Consider the following 20,059-nt stretch of genomic DNA (forward strand, 5'->3'; position numbering starts at 1 on the left):
AAGTAATCTGATTACATAATGCATGTTAATTGTAATGTGTTACTTTACTCGTAATATAAAGTAATCTGATTACATAATGCATGTTACTTGTAATGTGTTACTTTACTCCTAACATCATAAAGTAATCTGATTACATAATGCATGTTACTTGTAATGTGTTACTTTACTCGTAATATAAAGTAATCTGATTACATAATGTATGTTACTTGTAATGTGTTACTTTACTCGTAATATAAAGTAATCTGATTACATAATGTATGTTACTTGTAATGTGTTACTTTACTCCTTACATCATAAAGTAATCTGATTACATAAAGTATGTTACTTGTAATGTGTTACTTTACTCGTAACATCAAAAAGTAATCTGATTACATAATGCATGTTACTTGTAATGTGTTACTTTACTCATTACATCATAAAGTAATCTGATTACATAATGCATGTTACTTGTAATGTGTTACTTTACTCATTACATCATAAAGTAATCTGATTACATAATGCATATTACTTGTAATGTGTTACTTTACTCGTAACATCAAAAAGTAATCAGATTACATAATGCATGTTATTTGTAATGTGTTACTTTACTCCTTACATCATAAAGTAATCTGATTACATAATGCATGTTATTTGTAATGTGTTACTTTACTCGTAACATCAAAAAGTAATCTGATTACATAATGCATGTTACTTGTAATGTGTTACTTTACTCATTACATCATAAAGTAATCTGATTACATAATGCATGTTACTTGTAATGTGTTACTTTACTCCTAACATCATAAAGTAATCTGATTACATAATGCATGTTACTTGTAATGTGTTACTTTACTCGTAATATAAAGTAATCTGATTACATAATGTATGTTACTTGTAATGTGTTACTTTACTCGTAATATAAAGTAATCTGATTACATAATGTATGTTACTTGTAATGTGTTACTTTACTCCTTACATCATAAAGTAATCTGATTACATAAAGTATGTTACTTGTAATGTGTTACTTTACTCGTAACATCAAAAAGTAATCTGATTACATAATGCATGTTACTTGTAATGTGTTACTTTACTCATTACATCATAAAGTAATCTGATTACATAATGCATGTTACTTGTAATGTGTTACTTTACTCATTACATCATAAAGTAATCTGATTACATAATGCATATTACTTGTAATGTGTTACTTTACTCGTAACATCAAAAAGTAATCAGATTACATAATGCATGTTATTTGTAATGTGTTACTTTACTCCTTACATCATAAAGTAATCTGATTACATAATGCATGTTATTTGTAATGTGTTACTTTACTCGTAACATCAAAAAGTAATCTGATTACATAATGCATGTTACTTGTAATGTGTTACTTTACTCATTACATCATAAAGTAATCTGATTACATAATGCATGTTACTTGTAATGTGTTACTTTACTCCTAACATCATAAAGTAATCTGATTACATAATGCATGTTACTTGTAATGTGTTACTTTACTCATTACATCATAAAGTAATCTGATTACATAAAGTATGTTACTTGTAATGTGTTACTTTACTCTTAACATCAAAAAGTAATCTGATTACATAATGCAAGTTACTTGTAATGTGTTACTTTACTCCTTACATCATAAAGTAATCTGATTACATAATGCATGTTACTTTTAATGTGTTACTTTACTCCTAACATAATAAAGTAATCTGATTACATAATGCATGTTACTTGTAATGTGTTACTTTATTCCTTACATCATAAAGTAATCTGATTACATAATGCATGTTACTTGTAATGTGTTACTTTACTAATTACATCATAAAGTAATCTGATTACATAATGTATGTTACTTGTAATGTGTTACTTTACTCCTTACATCATAAAGTAATCTGATTACATAATGCATGTTACTTGTAATGTGTTACTTTACTCGTAACATCAAAAAGTAATCTGATTACATAATGTATGTTACTTGTAATGTGTTACTTTACTCATTACATCATAAAGTAATCTGATTACATAATGCATGTTACTTGTAATGTGTTACTTTACTCCATACATCATAAAGTAATCTGATTACATAATGTATGTTACTTGTAATGTGTTACTTTACTCCTAACATCATAAAGTAATCTGATTACATAATGCATGTTACTTGTAATGTGTTACTTTACTCCATACATCATAAAGTAATCTGATTACATAATGCAAGTTACTTGTAATGTGTTACTTTACTCCATACATCATAAAGTAATCTGATTACATAATGCATGTTACTTGTAATGTGTTACTTTACTCATTACATCATAAAGTAATCTGATTACATAATGCATGTTACTTGTAATGTGTTACTTTACTCATTACATCATAAAGTAATCTGATTACATAATGCATGTTACTTTTAATGTGTTACTTTACTCCTAACATCATAAAGTAATCTGATTACATAATGCATGTTACTTGTAATGCGTTACTTTACTCCTTACATCATAAAGTAATCTGATTACATAATGCATGTTACTTGTAATGCGTTACTTTACTTGTAATGTGTTACTCCCAAAACTGCTCATTTCAGATGAGATTGAAAACACCTGATCTCTAGGTTTTCTCAGAGGAGAGCTTTGGTAGAAATGTGTCCATCTTGAACATAATCTGAATTATCAGCTCATAAGGGTAAATCGACAACATACTCTGGTAAACACACTACATAATCTGAGCTGGAGATTGTAGAGATCTCTGATGGAATCACGTCCTCATGTTAGTTCAACTTAACAATATTTTGCGTTTATATTTTTTATAGTTTTCACATGATTTTACATAAATGCATTCATTGGTTTGTTAAATAGACACACTATTGCGGTGTTATGTTTTATACAGTGTCTCTTCAGTTAAAACACATACTGCCCACTAAAGTGAACAAAATCCTAAAGGTTTTCATAATTCATGCACATGTTGTTGTTTTCGTTTTGGAGGTCGGTCCTGCTGTTATAAAGAAGCTGTTTAAATACGAAATCTCACAGCATTTGTACGGTGAGAAACTAATTTGCTCTGTGTGTGTAATCTCACTGCGGTCTTGCAGAAACCTGTGAGATATTAGAGCCGAATTCTCACTCAGTGTTTTGGTTATTCTCATGCTCTCTCAATCCTCAGGCACGCTGCATTCTCGCCATTCTTTCTTTTTATTTCAATGTAATTTCTAAAAGAACTGCTCCCCTCCTCTCTCTCTCTCTCTCTCTCTCGTTTTCAGCACCTCCTCCTCCTCAGTCGGATTCTTCAGTTGGTGGGCAGGAACTGAGTCGGTTGCTGAAGAAGCCGCGCACGAAAGAGAGAGAGAGAGAGAGAGAGAGAGCGAGAGAGAGAGGGAGTGAACTGTGTCTGGGTCAGCTCGGTCTGTCATCTCAGACAGTCAGAGAGAGAGAGCGAGAGAGAGAGGCACGCAGGCAGCAGGATAGAGGAGGTATGTCAGAGGATGTGGTTTCCCTGAGCTTGCAGAACATTGCACAGACATACTTTGAGCATGACCTAGTGAGTCTTCTGCGCTCCGCTAGCCGCCTGCCGCAGGAGGACTGATCCGCTCCACTCGCCGTCCGGCGATCCTCGCTGCTTCTTCTTCTTATTATTACTCTGCTGTCACATCCAACCGGAATTGTACCAGCACTCTCAACTCGACACCTTCACAACAGGTAAGCAGCCGTCTCCATTGATTCTTCCGTAAGGCATGCCGTCTGTCTAGGAGGAAAGTCAACACTACAACAGCGCAGCTGATAAACAATCAATCATGGGAAGCCACAAGCCACAAGTTTGCCACTGTGTGAGGATGTGCAACAGCGAACGTCTTTATCCACACACACACACATCTCACAGATCAATGCTTTAGTTTGAGTCACATGTGCAAAGTGTGATCCTGACAGGAAGACTGCACACTTACCTTCAGTGCTTCTTCAGCTGTTTGTCTGAAAGCAGAGGATTTCGTTAAATTCATTGCAAAGCTAACAGCGAAACATTCTGAAAGCATGACTGAATGAGAAACTGAGTTTAGGCTTAAAGCGAGAACAAATATCTTCCAATGTGGTCAGAAAAATAATCACGTTTTCGCTTTGAATTCAGTTGATTTTTTCGGAAGCATAAACGCGAGCTTCATCTTGTCAATTTCCCACTAAACCAGACTTAATAACTTGTGTAATGCTGCTTCTCCAGTGTAAACACACCTTGATTTAAGAGATTTGTACTGGAATACAAGACCAAAAACACACGAAAGCCAAAATGCGGTCTGAAGATATGTGATGTTTAAAGAAAGCATGAAATGTTATTGATCTTACTGGGAACAAATCATTTTTTACCCAGTCATTTAAATCAAACTGGCGAAACGACAGACTTGTGACGTATGTTGAACGTCTCCAATCATTGAATCCACTTAGACTCCGCCCCCTTTCGCTATCTCGCATTCAGATCCGCCTCCATCCAATCGACAACCGATGCAAGTTTTTCTTTTTCCTTAATCAGTTTCACTTGCTTAAAGCAAGAACAAATATCTTCCAATGTGGTCAGAAAAATAATAAAGCTTTGAATTCAGTTGATTTTTTCGGAAGCATAAACGCGTGCTTCATCTTGTCAATTGCACACTAAACCAGACTTAATAACTTGTGTGATTCTGCTTCTCCAGTGTAAACACACCTTGATTTAAGAGATTTGTACTGGAAAACAAGTCCAAAAACACACCGAAAGCCAAAATGCGGTGTGATGTGGAACGATATGAAGATTCAATTCAATTCAAATTTATTTGTATAGCGCTTTTCACGATACAAATTTAATGTAATGCTTTAAATGCTAAATGATGTAAATGCTTTTCTACATTACAATTTAAATTGATTTGTACATGTTATGCATTTCAGAACTGCACATTTACAAAGCACACGGATTAGCTAACTATCTATTATTAATCAATATAATAACTATGGCACAGAAATAAGAATACATGTTGTTAATGAATAGGGTATATAGATATCTGATGTTTAAAGAAAGCATGAAATGTTATTGATCTTACTGGGAACAAATCATTTTTTACCCAATCATTGAATCTGCTTAGACTCCGCCCCCTTTCGCTATCTCGCATTCAGATCCGCCTCCATCCAATCGACAACCGATGCAAGTCCTACATTTTTTTTTCCCCTAATCAGTTTCACTTGGATTTTCGTCACAATCTGGAAGAAAATAAATCTGTGAACGCTACTTTCGTTCCAGCTGTTATGCGGAACGCAGTTTTGGACCAATGAGATTTGGCTGTAGGCGGGGTTTTCTTTTGCAATGCTGCAAAAATTAAAATCTAGCGTCCAACAATATTCCCTGTCGCTCGTCAAATGTTAGTTTGTGACTGAAATATAACATAAAAATAGACTTTTTAAACCTTGAGGTGAATGTCATGTTTTAAGCTTTTATAAGGATTTTGCTCAACAATCACTGGTTTTTTTTAAAAAGAGGCTGGGAATAAAAGTGCAAAATGTATTAAAAATATTACCATATTATTAAAAATATATCAGTGTTATTTATATACTATTATAGTTTTAATATATTGAATTAGCTTTTATTTTTATATTTAAAATGTAATTACATGTATTTTTTTATATATTTATATGTATATTTCAGTTTTATTTAAGTACTCTAGCTTAAACTTATTTTTGTTAATTACCAAAGGCAACATTTCTAATTTTCATTTAAGTTTTTCATCTAATATTTATATCTTATTTTATAATTCTTTTCCATTTCAGAGGAAAAATGCACATTTATCGAGGCATAAATGCTTCTTTACTATAAAAAAAAGATATATACGTCAATACAGAGACAGCATTACAACCCATCATGTCTTATATTTTAAAAATTGATACGATTGTTATGTTTTTATAAGGATTTTGCACAAAATCTCTGGGAATGTTTGTTTATGGTCAAACTTTTTAAGGCTGGAAATAGACGTGCACAATTTATTTAAATAATTAATATAATTAAGTGTTTTTAACAGTGTTATCTCAGTATTATTTATATAATATTATAGTATTAATATATTGAATTAGCTTTTATTTTTATATTTAACATTTTCATTTAAGTTTTAGTAATTTTCTTATTAATATCTATATGCATATTTCAGTTTTATTTTAGTACTCTAGCTTACACTTATTTCAGTTAATTACCAAAGGCAACATTTCTAATTTTCAATATTTTTTCAATATTTATGTTTTTTTTTTCCATTTCAGAGGAAAAATACATGCATTTATCAAGGCATAAATGCTTCTTTACAATAAAAAAACATATATACGTCAATACAAAGACAGCATTACAACCCATCATTTCAACTGTATTTGAATCCCCAAAAACGACTTTTAATAGTGTTGTTTTTTTTGCAATAACAACTGGTTTTTAAACGTTGCTGTCGCATTGCATTGCATGTGGCATCATTTTGGAAATGATAAAATAGCTCTTGTACAAATTCTTTGGCGTACTGATGAATAAACGAGTCAAGAAAGAGTTAGTCGAGTGCATTGCATTGTGCACGTTTTGTAAAGTATCCCATACATACCTATAGAAATTCTGCACTCTGTACACAGCATGCATATGAAACACTGATTAGTGTGTCAGTATGCTAATGTCCAGTTGTCCCGATAGCCCGGCTGTCGCTCACAGTGCCAGAACTCTCCTGTAAATGAACGCAAATCGCTGTCAGTGTGAACGCCCTTTAAGAAAGGAGTGTAAGAAAAGAGAAGCGAGAAGGCAAAGTGTCATTAATCAGTTCCAGACGGAGGTTGGCCTCAGGAGTCGACACACAGAGCTGCTGTTGTCCCGGAGGAATCTGGAGCATCGCATCACGGGCTCCGACCCCACGCGTCCTCGCTTTTCTCTCGCAGCGCACACTAATGCTGACTTCACTGTCATATGTGCATCAGCTGGAACCTTTTATTACAGCTCTGAGAGGAGAAACAATACTGAAAATCTGGAGTGGTACTCGCCTATTGCAGACATGATGCTATGGTTGTTTACTGACACAAATTTCCCAATTCCATTCAATATGGATTATTTTGGATATACAGTGGCATGAAAAAGTGTGTGAACCGCTTGCAGAATCTGTGAAAATGGGAATAATGTTAACCAAATAAGAGGGATCATACAAAATGCATGTTATTTTTTATTTAGTACTGTCCTGAATAAGATATTTTACATTGAAAATGTTTACATATAGTCCACAAGACAAAAAAATAGCTGAATTTATTAAAATAACCCTGATAAAAAGTTTCTGAACCATTGATTCTCAGTGCTGTGTGTCGTTCCCTGGATGATCCACGGCTGTGTGTGTGTGTGTGTGTGTGTGTGTCGTTCCCTGGATGACCCACGGCTGTTTGTGTGTTTTGTGATGGTTGTTCTTGAGTCCCTTGTTTGTCCTGAGCAGTTAAACTGCCCAATGTTCTTCAGAAAAATTGTCCAGGTCCTGCACATTCTTCAGTTTTCCAGCCTCTTTTTCATATTTGAACCCTCTCCAGCAATGACTGTATGATTTTAAGATCCATCTTTTCACACTGAGGATGATTGAGGGACTCAAACACAACTACTAAACAAGGTTCAAACATTCACTGAAGCTCCAGAAGGAAACAATGCATTAAGAGATCGGGGGTGAAAACTTTTGAACAGGATGAAGATGTCCAAATTTTTCTTATTTTGTTTAAATATAATTTTTTTTCATTTAGTACTGCCCTTCAGAAGCAACAGAAGATACTTGCATGTTTCCCGGAAGACAAATTAAGTACAATTTACCTTGATCTTCAAATGCTTTGTTTCCTTCTGGAGCATCAGTGAATGTTTGAACCATGTTTAATAGTTGTGTTTGAGTCCCTCAATCGTCCTCAGTGTGAAAAGATGGATGTTAAAATCATACAGTCATTGCTGGAGAGAGTTCAAATACGAAAAAGAGGCTGGAAAACTGAAGAATGTGCAGGACCTGGAGGATTTTTCTGAAGAACATTGGGCAGTTTAACTGCTCAGGACAAACAAGGGACTCGTGAACAACCATCACAAAACACACACACAGCCGTGGGTCATCCAGGGAACGACACACACACACACACACACACACACACACACACACACACACACACACACACACACACACACAGCCGTGGATCATCCAGGGAACGACACACAGCACTGAGAATCAATGGTTCAGAAACTTTTTATCAGGGTTATTTTAATAAATTCAGCAATTTTTTTGTCTTGTGGACTATATGTAAACATTTTCAATGTAAAATATCTTATTCAGGACAGTACTAATAAAAAAATAACATGCATTTTGTATGATCCCTCTTATTTAGTTAAAATTATTCCAATTTTCACAGATTCTGCAAGCGGTTCACACCCTTTTTCATGCCACTGTATATCGGGTACAATATGGCAAATTTTCTAAACTAATGCTGTAAACTATGGGTGTCAGTTGTAGCCTACTGTAATATTGAAGGTAAAAATTGACCATTTTGTATACAAACACTTACATTACACTTTTTTAAAATAATAAAGTTACGTGAAATATAAACATTTAAATGGTGGCTGTCATAAAAACTTGCCAGATTTATTCAAGCATGCATTAAATATTGAAGAACATTAAAAAATGATAATGAATATGTAATATGGTGCATATATTTAGCATATATGCTCCTCTCTAGAGTTAATTTTTCTTGCTGACTAATGAGTTTATGGACGCTGGATATGGTTTTTCTGACGTCTTTCCGCGGGTGAAACACTGATTGAGCTATTCCATGTGACATGATACAGATTTCTGTAAGTTGTACAGTATATTTTACACACTTTCAGATGCTCATTCATGTTTATTTCTCGCTGTAACTGGTATTAAGGTGGAAGAGAAGATCCGTTCATGTGCCTCTTGAGCTGCACCAGAGCGATCTCACGCCACAGCGCTAAAACACCATTTGGATTTCGTAATAAAATGGATGAAATCTGAGACTTTGTTTCATATCAATAGTAACAAAGCACAAAGATTATTGTGATTTATTGAATGCGCTACAATGTCCCGTTCATCATCTGAAAAACAGGACGACTAATCGATTCTTGGGATTTATGAATCGATATCGGTTCGTAAAAATGAGAATCGATCAAAATCGAGAAATCCATATTTTTTTACCCAGCTCTATTGTTTACTGGGACAATCTGGAGTGTGTGAGTTCTTAGGGTATGATTACACAACAATAACGTACTAAAAACGGACGACAACATTGTCCAAACGATCCCCGTTCACACGGAAACAACTTAAAACGCTGTGTTCTGCTGCCAGGCCAGTAGATGGCGATGTCACCGAACACGTAACACGCATAAGCACGACATCATCATTTTATGAAAGCTCGTTTCCGCTAGAGAACAAAAAAATTCTCTCACAATTCTGACTTTTTTCCCAGAATTGCGTGATAAACTCAATTTCCAGTTATAAGTCAGAATTGTCAGTCATGTTTCCGTCAGAATTGCACTTTATAACTAACAATTGCATGTTTATATCTCACAATTCTGAGAAAAAAAGTAATTATTGCAAACTTCATTTGAGGGAAAAAAGTTGGTTGTGCGAAATATTCCTTTTACAAATTACCTGAAAAACCACCTCATGCGAGCGTTTTGTTTTAAATGGCGATATATGGGAGTTTTTGCGTAATTGTGTTTCCATTGGGGCGTGAATTGGACTTTATATCTTACAACTGTGTAGGTTTACGTATATCGCAGTCACCGCACTAGCCATTATTTGAATGGAAGGAGACGTAGGCGTGTTATCCACGCATTAATGGCAAGGAAAGCCCTTATACTTGAGCGGCACGTATGAGGTGTTTCTGAGGTTATAGTGCACGATTTCACAGAAGAATGATCATGTGACTTTTACGTACACCAGGTGACCTGTAAATGCGGAAAAAACGGTTCCCATTGCAGTTTTTTGCTAAATAATCCATTTTTGAATTAACTGAAAAACCACCTCATGGGAGTGTAAACATTTGTTTTTGCGATATATGGGATTTTTTTACGAAATTGACATGTTTCCATTGGGCGTATTTTCAATTAGCAATTTGAAGGGTAACGGAAACGCTAATAACGCTAATTGTGAGATATAAACTCACAATTCGGAGTATTTTTAGACTTTATAACTTGCACTTGTGAGGTTACATCTCACAACAAGAGGAAAAAAGTTATTATTGCAAGATATAAACTCACATTTGAAAGAAAAGGGTAATGTAAACGCCGCTAATAACGCTATCGCTTTCAAAAACTTGCACTTTGAAACCAGTTTTCAAAAAGTTTGCATTTTCAGGCCCCCAAAAAAATGTTGTTGTGTAAATGAACGGCCAAAACGCTTTAAAAGTTTTCCATTTTTAGTTGAAAACACCAAAGACCAACACCATAGAGACAGTTTTAAAAATCGCTCATCCCACGCCTCTGTTGCTGATTCCAAAACGTCATTTTAGAGCTCGTAATGGAGGCTTGAGCCATTGATATGCAGACTAATGCAGTTATTAGAGAGAGAGATTAAGTGTGTGTGAATGACCTGATGCTAAACTATTTCACTGATAAAATCATCAGAGTGGCGCTAACAACACATTTCTGTGAGAGTGTGTGTCCGTGTGTGTGCTTTCCGTACATTAAAACTTAATTTTGTGGCAAAAAACATGGACATAATTAGTGTTTTTATCCTATTGTTTACTTTGCTCTGTCAGTGTGTTTTGGTTCTTTTGCTGTTGTCGGCTGTAAGGACCTTTGAAACTGAAATCATTTGGCGGAGTGATACAGAACTGTAATGCGGTCAAAACCTGCTGGATCTACTTTAGTCGTACGTTTCCCTGAAAAAAATGGCACACCGTAAAACGTCCATCAACTAATCGGAATCAAGCATTCAACAGCCGTTTTTGAAAAGCCGAAAATTTGTTTTTTGATGAAAAAGATGCATACTTTTATATTGATATCTCTGAAATTTTGATGCAACTATGGCAATTATGACAAATTATATTTCAATGCTTTTGCGTTCACTTGCAAAAGTACTGCATGCCCCTGAGAAACTTTGTGTTCGTTTTCACAAACATTTGTGTTCTCTCTGAACAACTGCATGCTCACTGTAAAAAACCCAACCAACAAAAATATAGACTAATGATTATGTTTTAGTTCACTGGACAATTAAATGCAAAAAAGTTTGCTAAACCAGGGAAAAGAAGTTCGCTGGACCAACCTAGTATTAACTGTAAATTCAAGTTAACAAGCATACAAATTGCAACAAGTTCACGATGCATTCTAGGTGCATCATGCAAAACTCATCCATGGCTCCCAGAATGCATTGCGGTATGAAGCATGTCACCATTATTGAGATTCATAGGCTGATTCTTGATATCTGTGGGAGTAAATCTCACAAGAGGTCAAAGTGCTTAGTGTACAATCTGTTTTTAAATCTTATTCAGCTTTTCTGATTAAAACCGTGCTGGCTCTTTTCTAGAATCCCAATAAAACAAAGTTAATAGTAGTGTTCATATTAAACTCAGTCATAAAATCAGCAAATTAAGCCACTACACAATGATTATATTCTTATTCAGCAGCCGGAGAAACACTAACATTAAAAAGTCGTCAAACTGCCCACCTAAAGAAAACACTGATGGTAATAAATAATTTTCAACACAAAATCAAAAAACTATACAAACTCAAATCAGCTGAACAAAAGATCTTAAATTGGGAGACGTGACATTACTCAGTTAATTGAGTTGTGTGAACTACTACTGTTTAAAAGCTGAGTGAACTCAAAAAAGCTGTGCAGCAAGTTGCCTTACAATTTTAAGTTATGTTAACTTTTCCCGAGAAACAGTGTTTGCTCAAAACGCACTGAAATATAGTTTTTCCTCCCAACTCATATTATTTCAAATGCTACTTTTTTTGCGAGCGAACGCAAAGTTTCCGGGGGAATGCAAGAACACTAAATTAATATTGTTTTGCGAGTGAACACAAACATTTTTAAGAGGACACAAAGTGTCTTGGTGAATGCAGAACTTTTGCGAGAGAATGCAAAAGCATTGAAATATAAATTGTCCCTGTTTTTCCATCACCATGTCCCTTTAGGGCCTCCATAGGGCAATCCTTGGCACGGTTTGAGACATTTACTGCATCCCACATCGCATAATATCCATACTAAAATGGTATTTGAAATTAGAATAAGTGTGTCCCAAATCGTGGTATGTTGAAATGAGTTTTCAAAGTTACCCGGATGCTCTACTTTTTCCGGGTTAGAATCCGAAATGCAGATCCTAACAGCTCAGATTAGAACTACAAACACGAATAAAACTACAAGCATGGCGGATGTGCGGGACCAATGGTTATGGGGTTTGAGTGAATAATAATCAGTCTCTAACCTGCCAAAAAGACATTTATAATATTCAATGTTATCCACGTTATATTGCATCTGCACTCAAACGAATAAATGAATCTTAACTTGGGTTTTCTGAGTAAACAAGGTGTAGTACTTTTACTTGGAGGGCGTAGTATAAGCAGATGAATTGGGACGCAGCACTTGTTGAGATTACTGAGCTCTGATGAGAATATCTGTAATTTCCTTTACATTATAAGTCACATGCAGGGCCATTTTTAGGCATAGGAGAACTAGGCGGGCGCCAATGAACGCATATCAGGGGTGTGTGTAAAGAGTGTCAAGGCCACCCTGAAATATGATTGGTTCCCCTAACACTATTGGATCAGAGTTACTGTCAATTACTGTCTGAATGTTGGATGTAAAGTTTGCATTTGGAGCGCTCGACACCATCAGATCAGAGCTCGGTCAAAGCTTTGGCAAGGGAACGCTTTTTTTAACCACACAATAAAGCTAAATTCAAAGGCCAATTAAAAAAACAGGTACAATAAAAAGTGCACAAATCTGTATTTGTGGCAGTCGAGAAATCACGCTGTGAAATGGGCAGATAGTGTAATATTTCTCGGTGTGTATTATAGAGGCAAGATATAAGCTAACTTTAGCATTTCATGATATTATTATATTTTGACTCTATGGAGCATTCTTCTCTTACTTGCACCTCCAAAAGGTGTGTGTTTTTGGATCAGTGTGTAATTGTTCCATGTAACGGCCATTTTAAAAATAGCATAATAAAATGTGCTAATTCACAATATATATTACATCCTTTATTAAACCGCTTTGTCGAATTGAATGCATCTTTACGGATGGCTTTGAATGTTGAATCGATTCATTCAGTTCTAATAGTGTCGTACAGGGAATAACGTTGCGTTATTTAAAGGGGAAGTTCAAGCGTCAATGAGAAATAAAGACCGCACTGAATCATTATTTATTCTTGTTACTTTCATGTGACTGGTCAAGGACCCACTTTATATTAGGTGGCCTTAACTACTATGTACTAATATTTTAATTAATAATTTGATACAATGCACTTATTGTGTACATACATGTCTTTACATTGTACTTACATTTTTAAATATACCTGTATGTAATTACATCTGTATTAATTTCTGTAGTTACATTTATAATTACACTGTTGACACTTCCCTTACATCTAACCCTACCCTTAAACTTACCCATACCACCACACCTGTCCCTAACTCTACCCTTAAACTTACCCATACCACCACACCTGTCCCTAACCCTACCCTTAAACTTACCCATACCACCACACCTGTCCCTAACCCTACCCTTAAACTTACCCATACCACCACACCTGTCCCTAACCCTACCCTTAAACTTACCCATACCACCACACCTGTACCTAACTCTACCCTTAAACTTACCCATACCACCACACCTGTCCCTAACCCTACCCTTAAACTTACCCATACCACCATACCTGTCCCTAACCCTACCCTTAAACTTACCAATACCACCACACCTGTCCCTAACCCTACCCTTAAACTTACCCATACCACCACACCTGTACCTAACTCTACCCTTAAACTTACCCATACCACCACACCTGTCCCTAACCCTACCCTTAAACTTACCCATACCACCACACCTGTCCCTAACCCTACCCTTAAACTTACCAATACCACCACACCTGTCCCTAACCCTACCCTTAAACTTACCCATACCACCACACCTGTACCTAACTCTACCCTTAAACTTACCCATACCACCACACCTGTCCCTAACCCTACCCTTAAACTTACCCATACCACCACACCTGTCCCTAACCCTACCCTTAAACTTACCAATACCACCACACCTGTCCCTAACTCTACCCTTAAACTTACCCATACTACCACACCTGTCCCTAACCCTACCCTTAAACTTACCCACACCACCACACCTGTCCCTAACTCTACCCTTAAACTTACCCATACCACCACACCTGTCCCTAACCCTACCCTTAAACTTACCCACACCACCACACCTGTCCCTAACCCTACCCTTAAACTTACCCACACCACCACACCTGTCCCTAACTCTACCCTTAAACTTACCCACACCACCACACCTGTCCCTAACCCTACCCTTAAACTGACCCACACCACCACACCTGTCCCTAACTCTACCCTTAAACTGACCCACACCACCACACCTGTCCCTAACCCTACCCTTAAACTTACCCACACCACCACACCTGTCCCTAACCCTACCCTTAAACTGACCCACACCACCACACCTGTCCCTAACCCTACCCTTAAACTTACCAATACCACCACACCTGTCCCTAACCCTACCCTTAAACTTACCCATACCACCACACCTGTCCCTAACTCTACCCTTAAACTTACCAATACCACCACACCTGTCCCTAACCCTACCCTTAAACTTACCCACACCACCACACCTGTCCCTAACCCTACCCTTAAACTTACCCACACCACCACACCTGTCCCTAACCCTACCCTTAAACTTACCCATACCACCACACCTGTCCCTAACTCTACCCTTAAACTTACCCACACCACCACACCTGTCCCTAACCCTACCCTTAAACTGACCCACACCACCACACCTGTCCCTAACCCTACCCTTAAACTTACCCACACCACCACACCTGTCCCTAACCCTACCCTTAAACTTACCCATACCACCACACCTGTCCCTAACCCTACCCTTAAACTTACCCACACCACCACACCTGTCCCTAACCCTACCCTTAAACTTACCCATACCACCACACCTGTCCCTAACCCTACCCTTAAACTTACCAATACCACCACACCTGTCCCTAACCCTACCCTTAAACTTACCCATACCACCACACCTGTCCCTAACCCTACCCTTAAACTTACCCACACCACCACACCTGTCCCTAACCCTACCCTTAAACTTACCCATACCACACCTGTCCCTAACCCTACCCTTAAACTGACCCACACCACCACACCTGTCCCTAACCCTACCCTTAAACTTACCCATACCACCACACCTGTCCCTAACCCTACCCTTAAACTTACCCATACCACCACACCTGTCCCTAACCCTACCCTTAAACTGACCCACACCACCACACCTGTCCCTAACCCTACCCTTAAACTTACCCATACCACCACACCTATCCCTAACCCTACCCTTAAACTTACCCATACCACCACACCTGTCCCTAACCCTACCCTTAAACTTACCCATACCACCACACCTGTCCCTAACCCTACCCTTAAACTTACCCACACCACCACACCTGTCCCTAACCCTACCCTTAAACTTACCCATACCACCACACCTGTCCCTAACCCTACCCTTAAACTGACCCATACCACCACACCTGCCCCTAACCCTACCCTTAAACTTACCCATACCACCACACCTGTCCCTAACTCTACCCTTAAACTTACCCATACCACCACACCTGTCCCTAACCCTACCCTTAAACTTACCCATACCACCACACCTGTCCCTAACCCTACCCTTAAACTTACCCACACCACCACACCTGTCCCTAACCCTACCCTTAAACTTACCCATACCACCACACCTGTCCCTAACCCTACCCTTAAACTTACCCATACCACCAAACCTATCCCTAACCCTACCCTTAAACTTACCCATACCACCACACCTGTCCCTAACCCTACCCTTAAACTTACCCATACCACCACACCTGTCCCTAACCCTACCCTTAAACTTACCCATACCACCACACCTGTCCCTAACCCTACCCTTAAACTTACCCACACCACCACACCTGTCCCTAACCCTACCCTTAAACTTACCCACACCACAACACCTGTCCCTAACCCTACCCTTAAACTTACCCATACCACCACACCTGTCCCTAACCCTACCCTTAAACTTACCAATACCACCACACCTGTCCCTAACCCTACCCTTAAACTTACCAATACCACCACACCTGTCCCTAACCCTACCCTTAAACTTACCCACACCACCACACCTGTCCCTAACCCTACCCTTAAACTTACCCATACCACCACATCTGTCCCTAACCCTACCCTTAAACTTACCCATACCACCACACCTGTCCCTAACTCTACCCTTAAACTTACCCATACCACCACACCTGTCCCTAACCCTACCCTTAAACTTACCAATACCACCACACCTGTCCCTAACCCTACCCTTAAACTTACCCATACCACCACACCTGTCCCTAACCCTACCCTTAAACTTACCCATACCACCACACCTGTCCCTAACCCTACCCTTAAACTTACCCATACCACCACACCTGTCCCTAACCCTACCCTTAAACTTACCCATACCACCACACCTGTCCCTAACCCTACCCTTAAACTTACCCATACCACCACACCTGTCCCTAACCCTACCCTTAAACTTACCAATACCACCACACCTGTCCCTAACCCTACCCTTAAACTTACCAATACCACCACACCTGTCCCTAACCCTACCCTTAAACTTACCCATACCACCACACCTGTCCCTAACCCTACCCTTAAACTTACCAATACCACCACACCTGTCCCTAACCCTACCCTTAAACTTACCAATACCACCACACCTGTCCCTAACCCTACCCTTAAACTTACCAATACCACCACACCTGTCCCTAACCCTACCCTTAAACTTACCCATACCACCACACCTATCCCTAACCCTACCCTTAAACTTACCCACACCACCACACCTGTCCCTAACCCTACCCTTAAACTTACCCATACCACCACACCTGTCCCTAACCCTACCCTTAAACTTACCCACACCACCACACCTGTCCCTAACCCTACCCTTAAACTTACCAATACCACCACACCTGTCCCTAACCCTACCCTTAAACTTACCCATACCACCACACCTGTCCCTAACCCTACCCTTAAACTTACCCATACCACCACACCTGTCCCTAACCCTACCCTTAAACTTACCCATACCACCACACCTGCCCCTAACTTTACCCGTATCCACCTCAACATCAGCAAAAGTATTTTTGCAATACAATATAAACACAGTAAGTACATAGTAGTTAAGGCCACCTAATATAAAGTGGGGCCAGCTTTTATACGTAGTTTCCAAATTGTATTTGTATATATTTGTTAATAAAGATTACAGCTCCAAAATGGTATGCATGTTTGTATTTGTTAAAGGGTTAGTTCACCCAAAAATGAAAATTCTGTCATTAATGACTTACCCTCATGTCGTTCGACACCCGTCAGACCTCCGTTCATCTTCGGAACACAAATGAAGATATTTTAGTGTAAATCTGATGACTCTGAAAGGCCTCCATTGGCACAATGGCACTTTACACTCTCAAGACCCTTAAAAGACACTAAAGACGTCGTTACAAAGTCCATCTCACTACAGTGGTTCTACAATAACTTTATGAATCGGCGAGAATAGTTTTTGTGCGCAAAAAAACCCCTAAATAACGACTTATATAGTGATGACGATTTCAAAACACGACCTCATGAAGCTTTGAAGCGTTATGAATCAGTGAGTCGATTCAGCGGTTTGAATCGCCAAATTTCAGCAGTTTGGCGGTTTGACACGCGATCCGAATCATGAATCGACTCACTGATTCATAACGCTTCGAAGCTTCATGATGCCGTGTTTTGAAATCGTCATCACTATATAAGTCGTTATTTAGTTTTTTTTGCGCACAAAAACTATTATCGTCACTCCATAAAGTTATTGTAGAGCCACTGTAGTGAGATGGACTTTGTAACGACGTCTTTAGTACCTTTTAAGGGTCTTGAGAGTGTAAAGTTGAGCCAATGGAGGCCTTTCAGAGCCATCAGATTTACACTAAAATATCTTCATTTGTGTCTGAAGATGAACGGAGGTCTGACGGGTGTCCAACGACATGAGGGTGAGTAATTAATGACAGAATTTTCATTTTTGGGTGAACTAACCCTTTAAGATTTGTCTGGGGGGTGCCAATAAGGATTTGGCAGAGGGCGTCAAAATGGCTAGAAACGGCCCTGGTCACATGTCTTTTCAAACTCCTGCAGATGTTTATTCTACCTTTATCCTCATCCTCTTCATCGGCAGCTTGGCTGGTGTGATTAATACACACGAAGCTTCAATATTTTGCTAACCTAATTAGGATAGAGAATCCTCTCTCGAGCTCAATTAAATCTAATTTAGATAATTGGGACGTGCGTCTGAAACGTTCCTGGCCTCGTACCGTGCCTTTCCGCATTCCCTGTGATCTGGTGAATCAGGACGGCCTCTCCTCCGCGAACACAGCCCTTCTGCGAGAGATGTTCACCCTCTCCTGTGATTAGACAGCCTACAAATCAGATGTCACATTCGCTGTCGGCGCAGCTTCTCCTCGGCTGAGTCAGTTGAGGAGATGAAACGCAGCTTTAGCTGTGCGCCTTGATGGAAGATGAATGGTAATTTTTGTTCTTCTCCTGCGCGAGGTGCCACTTTGAACGGATTACGCTTCCTGGATGCGCGGGAAGATTAGGTTCTTGCCTCCTGTCGCAGCGACGAGCTCCTGCCACAAATATTCAGGCCTCTGGCGATGCCTAGACACAACAGAGAAGAATCAAAGCGCACGCTTTCTGTTTAACAGGCAACAATAAAGCCGCGTCTTGAAGACTTGGCCAGGAAAATTGCGGCGATATTGATCGACTCATTATGTTCGATACTGTGCTTGAGTGGCAAATGTTGTTTGTTTTAATAGGGAAGCTCATCATACAGTGAACAGTTTCTGCTAAAGTGCAGATTTTCTTTGAAGAAAAGAGACTGATTGCTTTCATCAGCACATTGCAAATGTACTGGATTTTTTCCACTGAAAACAGTCTCACACTCTCGCACAACATGCGGTCTCCCATATGGACACTGGGGAGGGTGCGATGAGAAAACTCTCTTTCGCTTTAAAAATAAACCTTCTTAATTGACATCGATGGTTCATTGAAGAGCATTAAACATCCATTGCACTTAAGGTTCAAAGGAAACAAAACTGTTTGTTAACACGTCACATAAAGCCTTTACACACCGATCAGGCATAACATTATGAACTGGGTCAGAGCATCTCCGAAACTGTATAATGGTCAGCAAAAGGGGGACAAACACAATATTAGGAAGGTGGTCATAATGTTATGCCTTCTTTTCATAAGTAATTATAACCAAAGTTAAAATGCATTGTAATATTCACAGATTCCTTGTTGCATCTGAAGTTGGATGTTTGTATGCATTATACTTTCTAAAAAAGGTATTATATCTGGTTACAATGCATTATAAGGCATAACTAATGCATTAAAATACTATTATAATGCATTATACATAAAGGCTTTAAGTGTTACCAACAGTTTTTCTTTTTTTATGACAAGTGTAGTGAAAGCATATTTATCTCATTCTTAAAATGGTGAATGTATTAAAATGTCTATTTTTTTGGATAATACATGAATACTTAATATTTTTAAGGAAGATACTTTTCATCTGAGACTTGTACGTAAACCTAAAAATCTGATTATTCTTAACAAATTAACAAGTCTGACTGTTAACAAAAGTTCACTTTAAGTTCAAACCAATAAAACTAATATTATAAAACAGATAGCAATTTGAACTTTTGCTTCATAACTTCTTTGTGTGCATTTACAGTGAACAAATATTATAAAGCCCACCGTCTGCTCATAACCACACATCCTAGGA

The 20,059-nt window shown here is 38.2% G+C and overlaps 1 protein-coding gene across 1 annotated transcript in view; it reads left to right on the forward strand.

Annotated features, from left to right (window-relative positions):
- Window positions 1–3,260: 3,260 nt before the first annotated feature.
- Window positions 3,261–20,059, forward strand: part of rftn1b (raftlin, lipid raft linker 1b) — a gene marked incomplete at its 3' end in the record, with an annotated part of 223,971 nt that continues 207,172 nt past the window's right edge. Inside the window, exon 1 of the mRNA XM_079838147.1 lies at window positions 3,261–3,677. The remainder of the gene's footprint in view (window positions 3,678–20,059) is intronic.

This window comes from Gobio gobio, assembly GCF_949357685.1.
Source record: "Gobio gobio genome assembly, chromosome: 15".
Lineage (NCBI taxonomy): Eukaryota > Metazoa > Chordata > Actinopteri > Cypriniformes > Gobionidae > Gobio > Gobio gobio.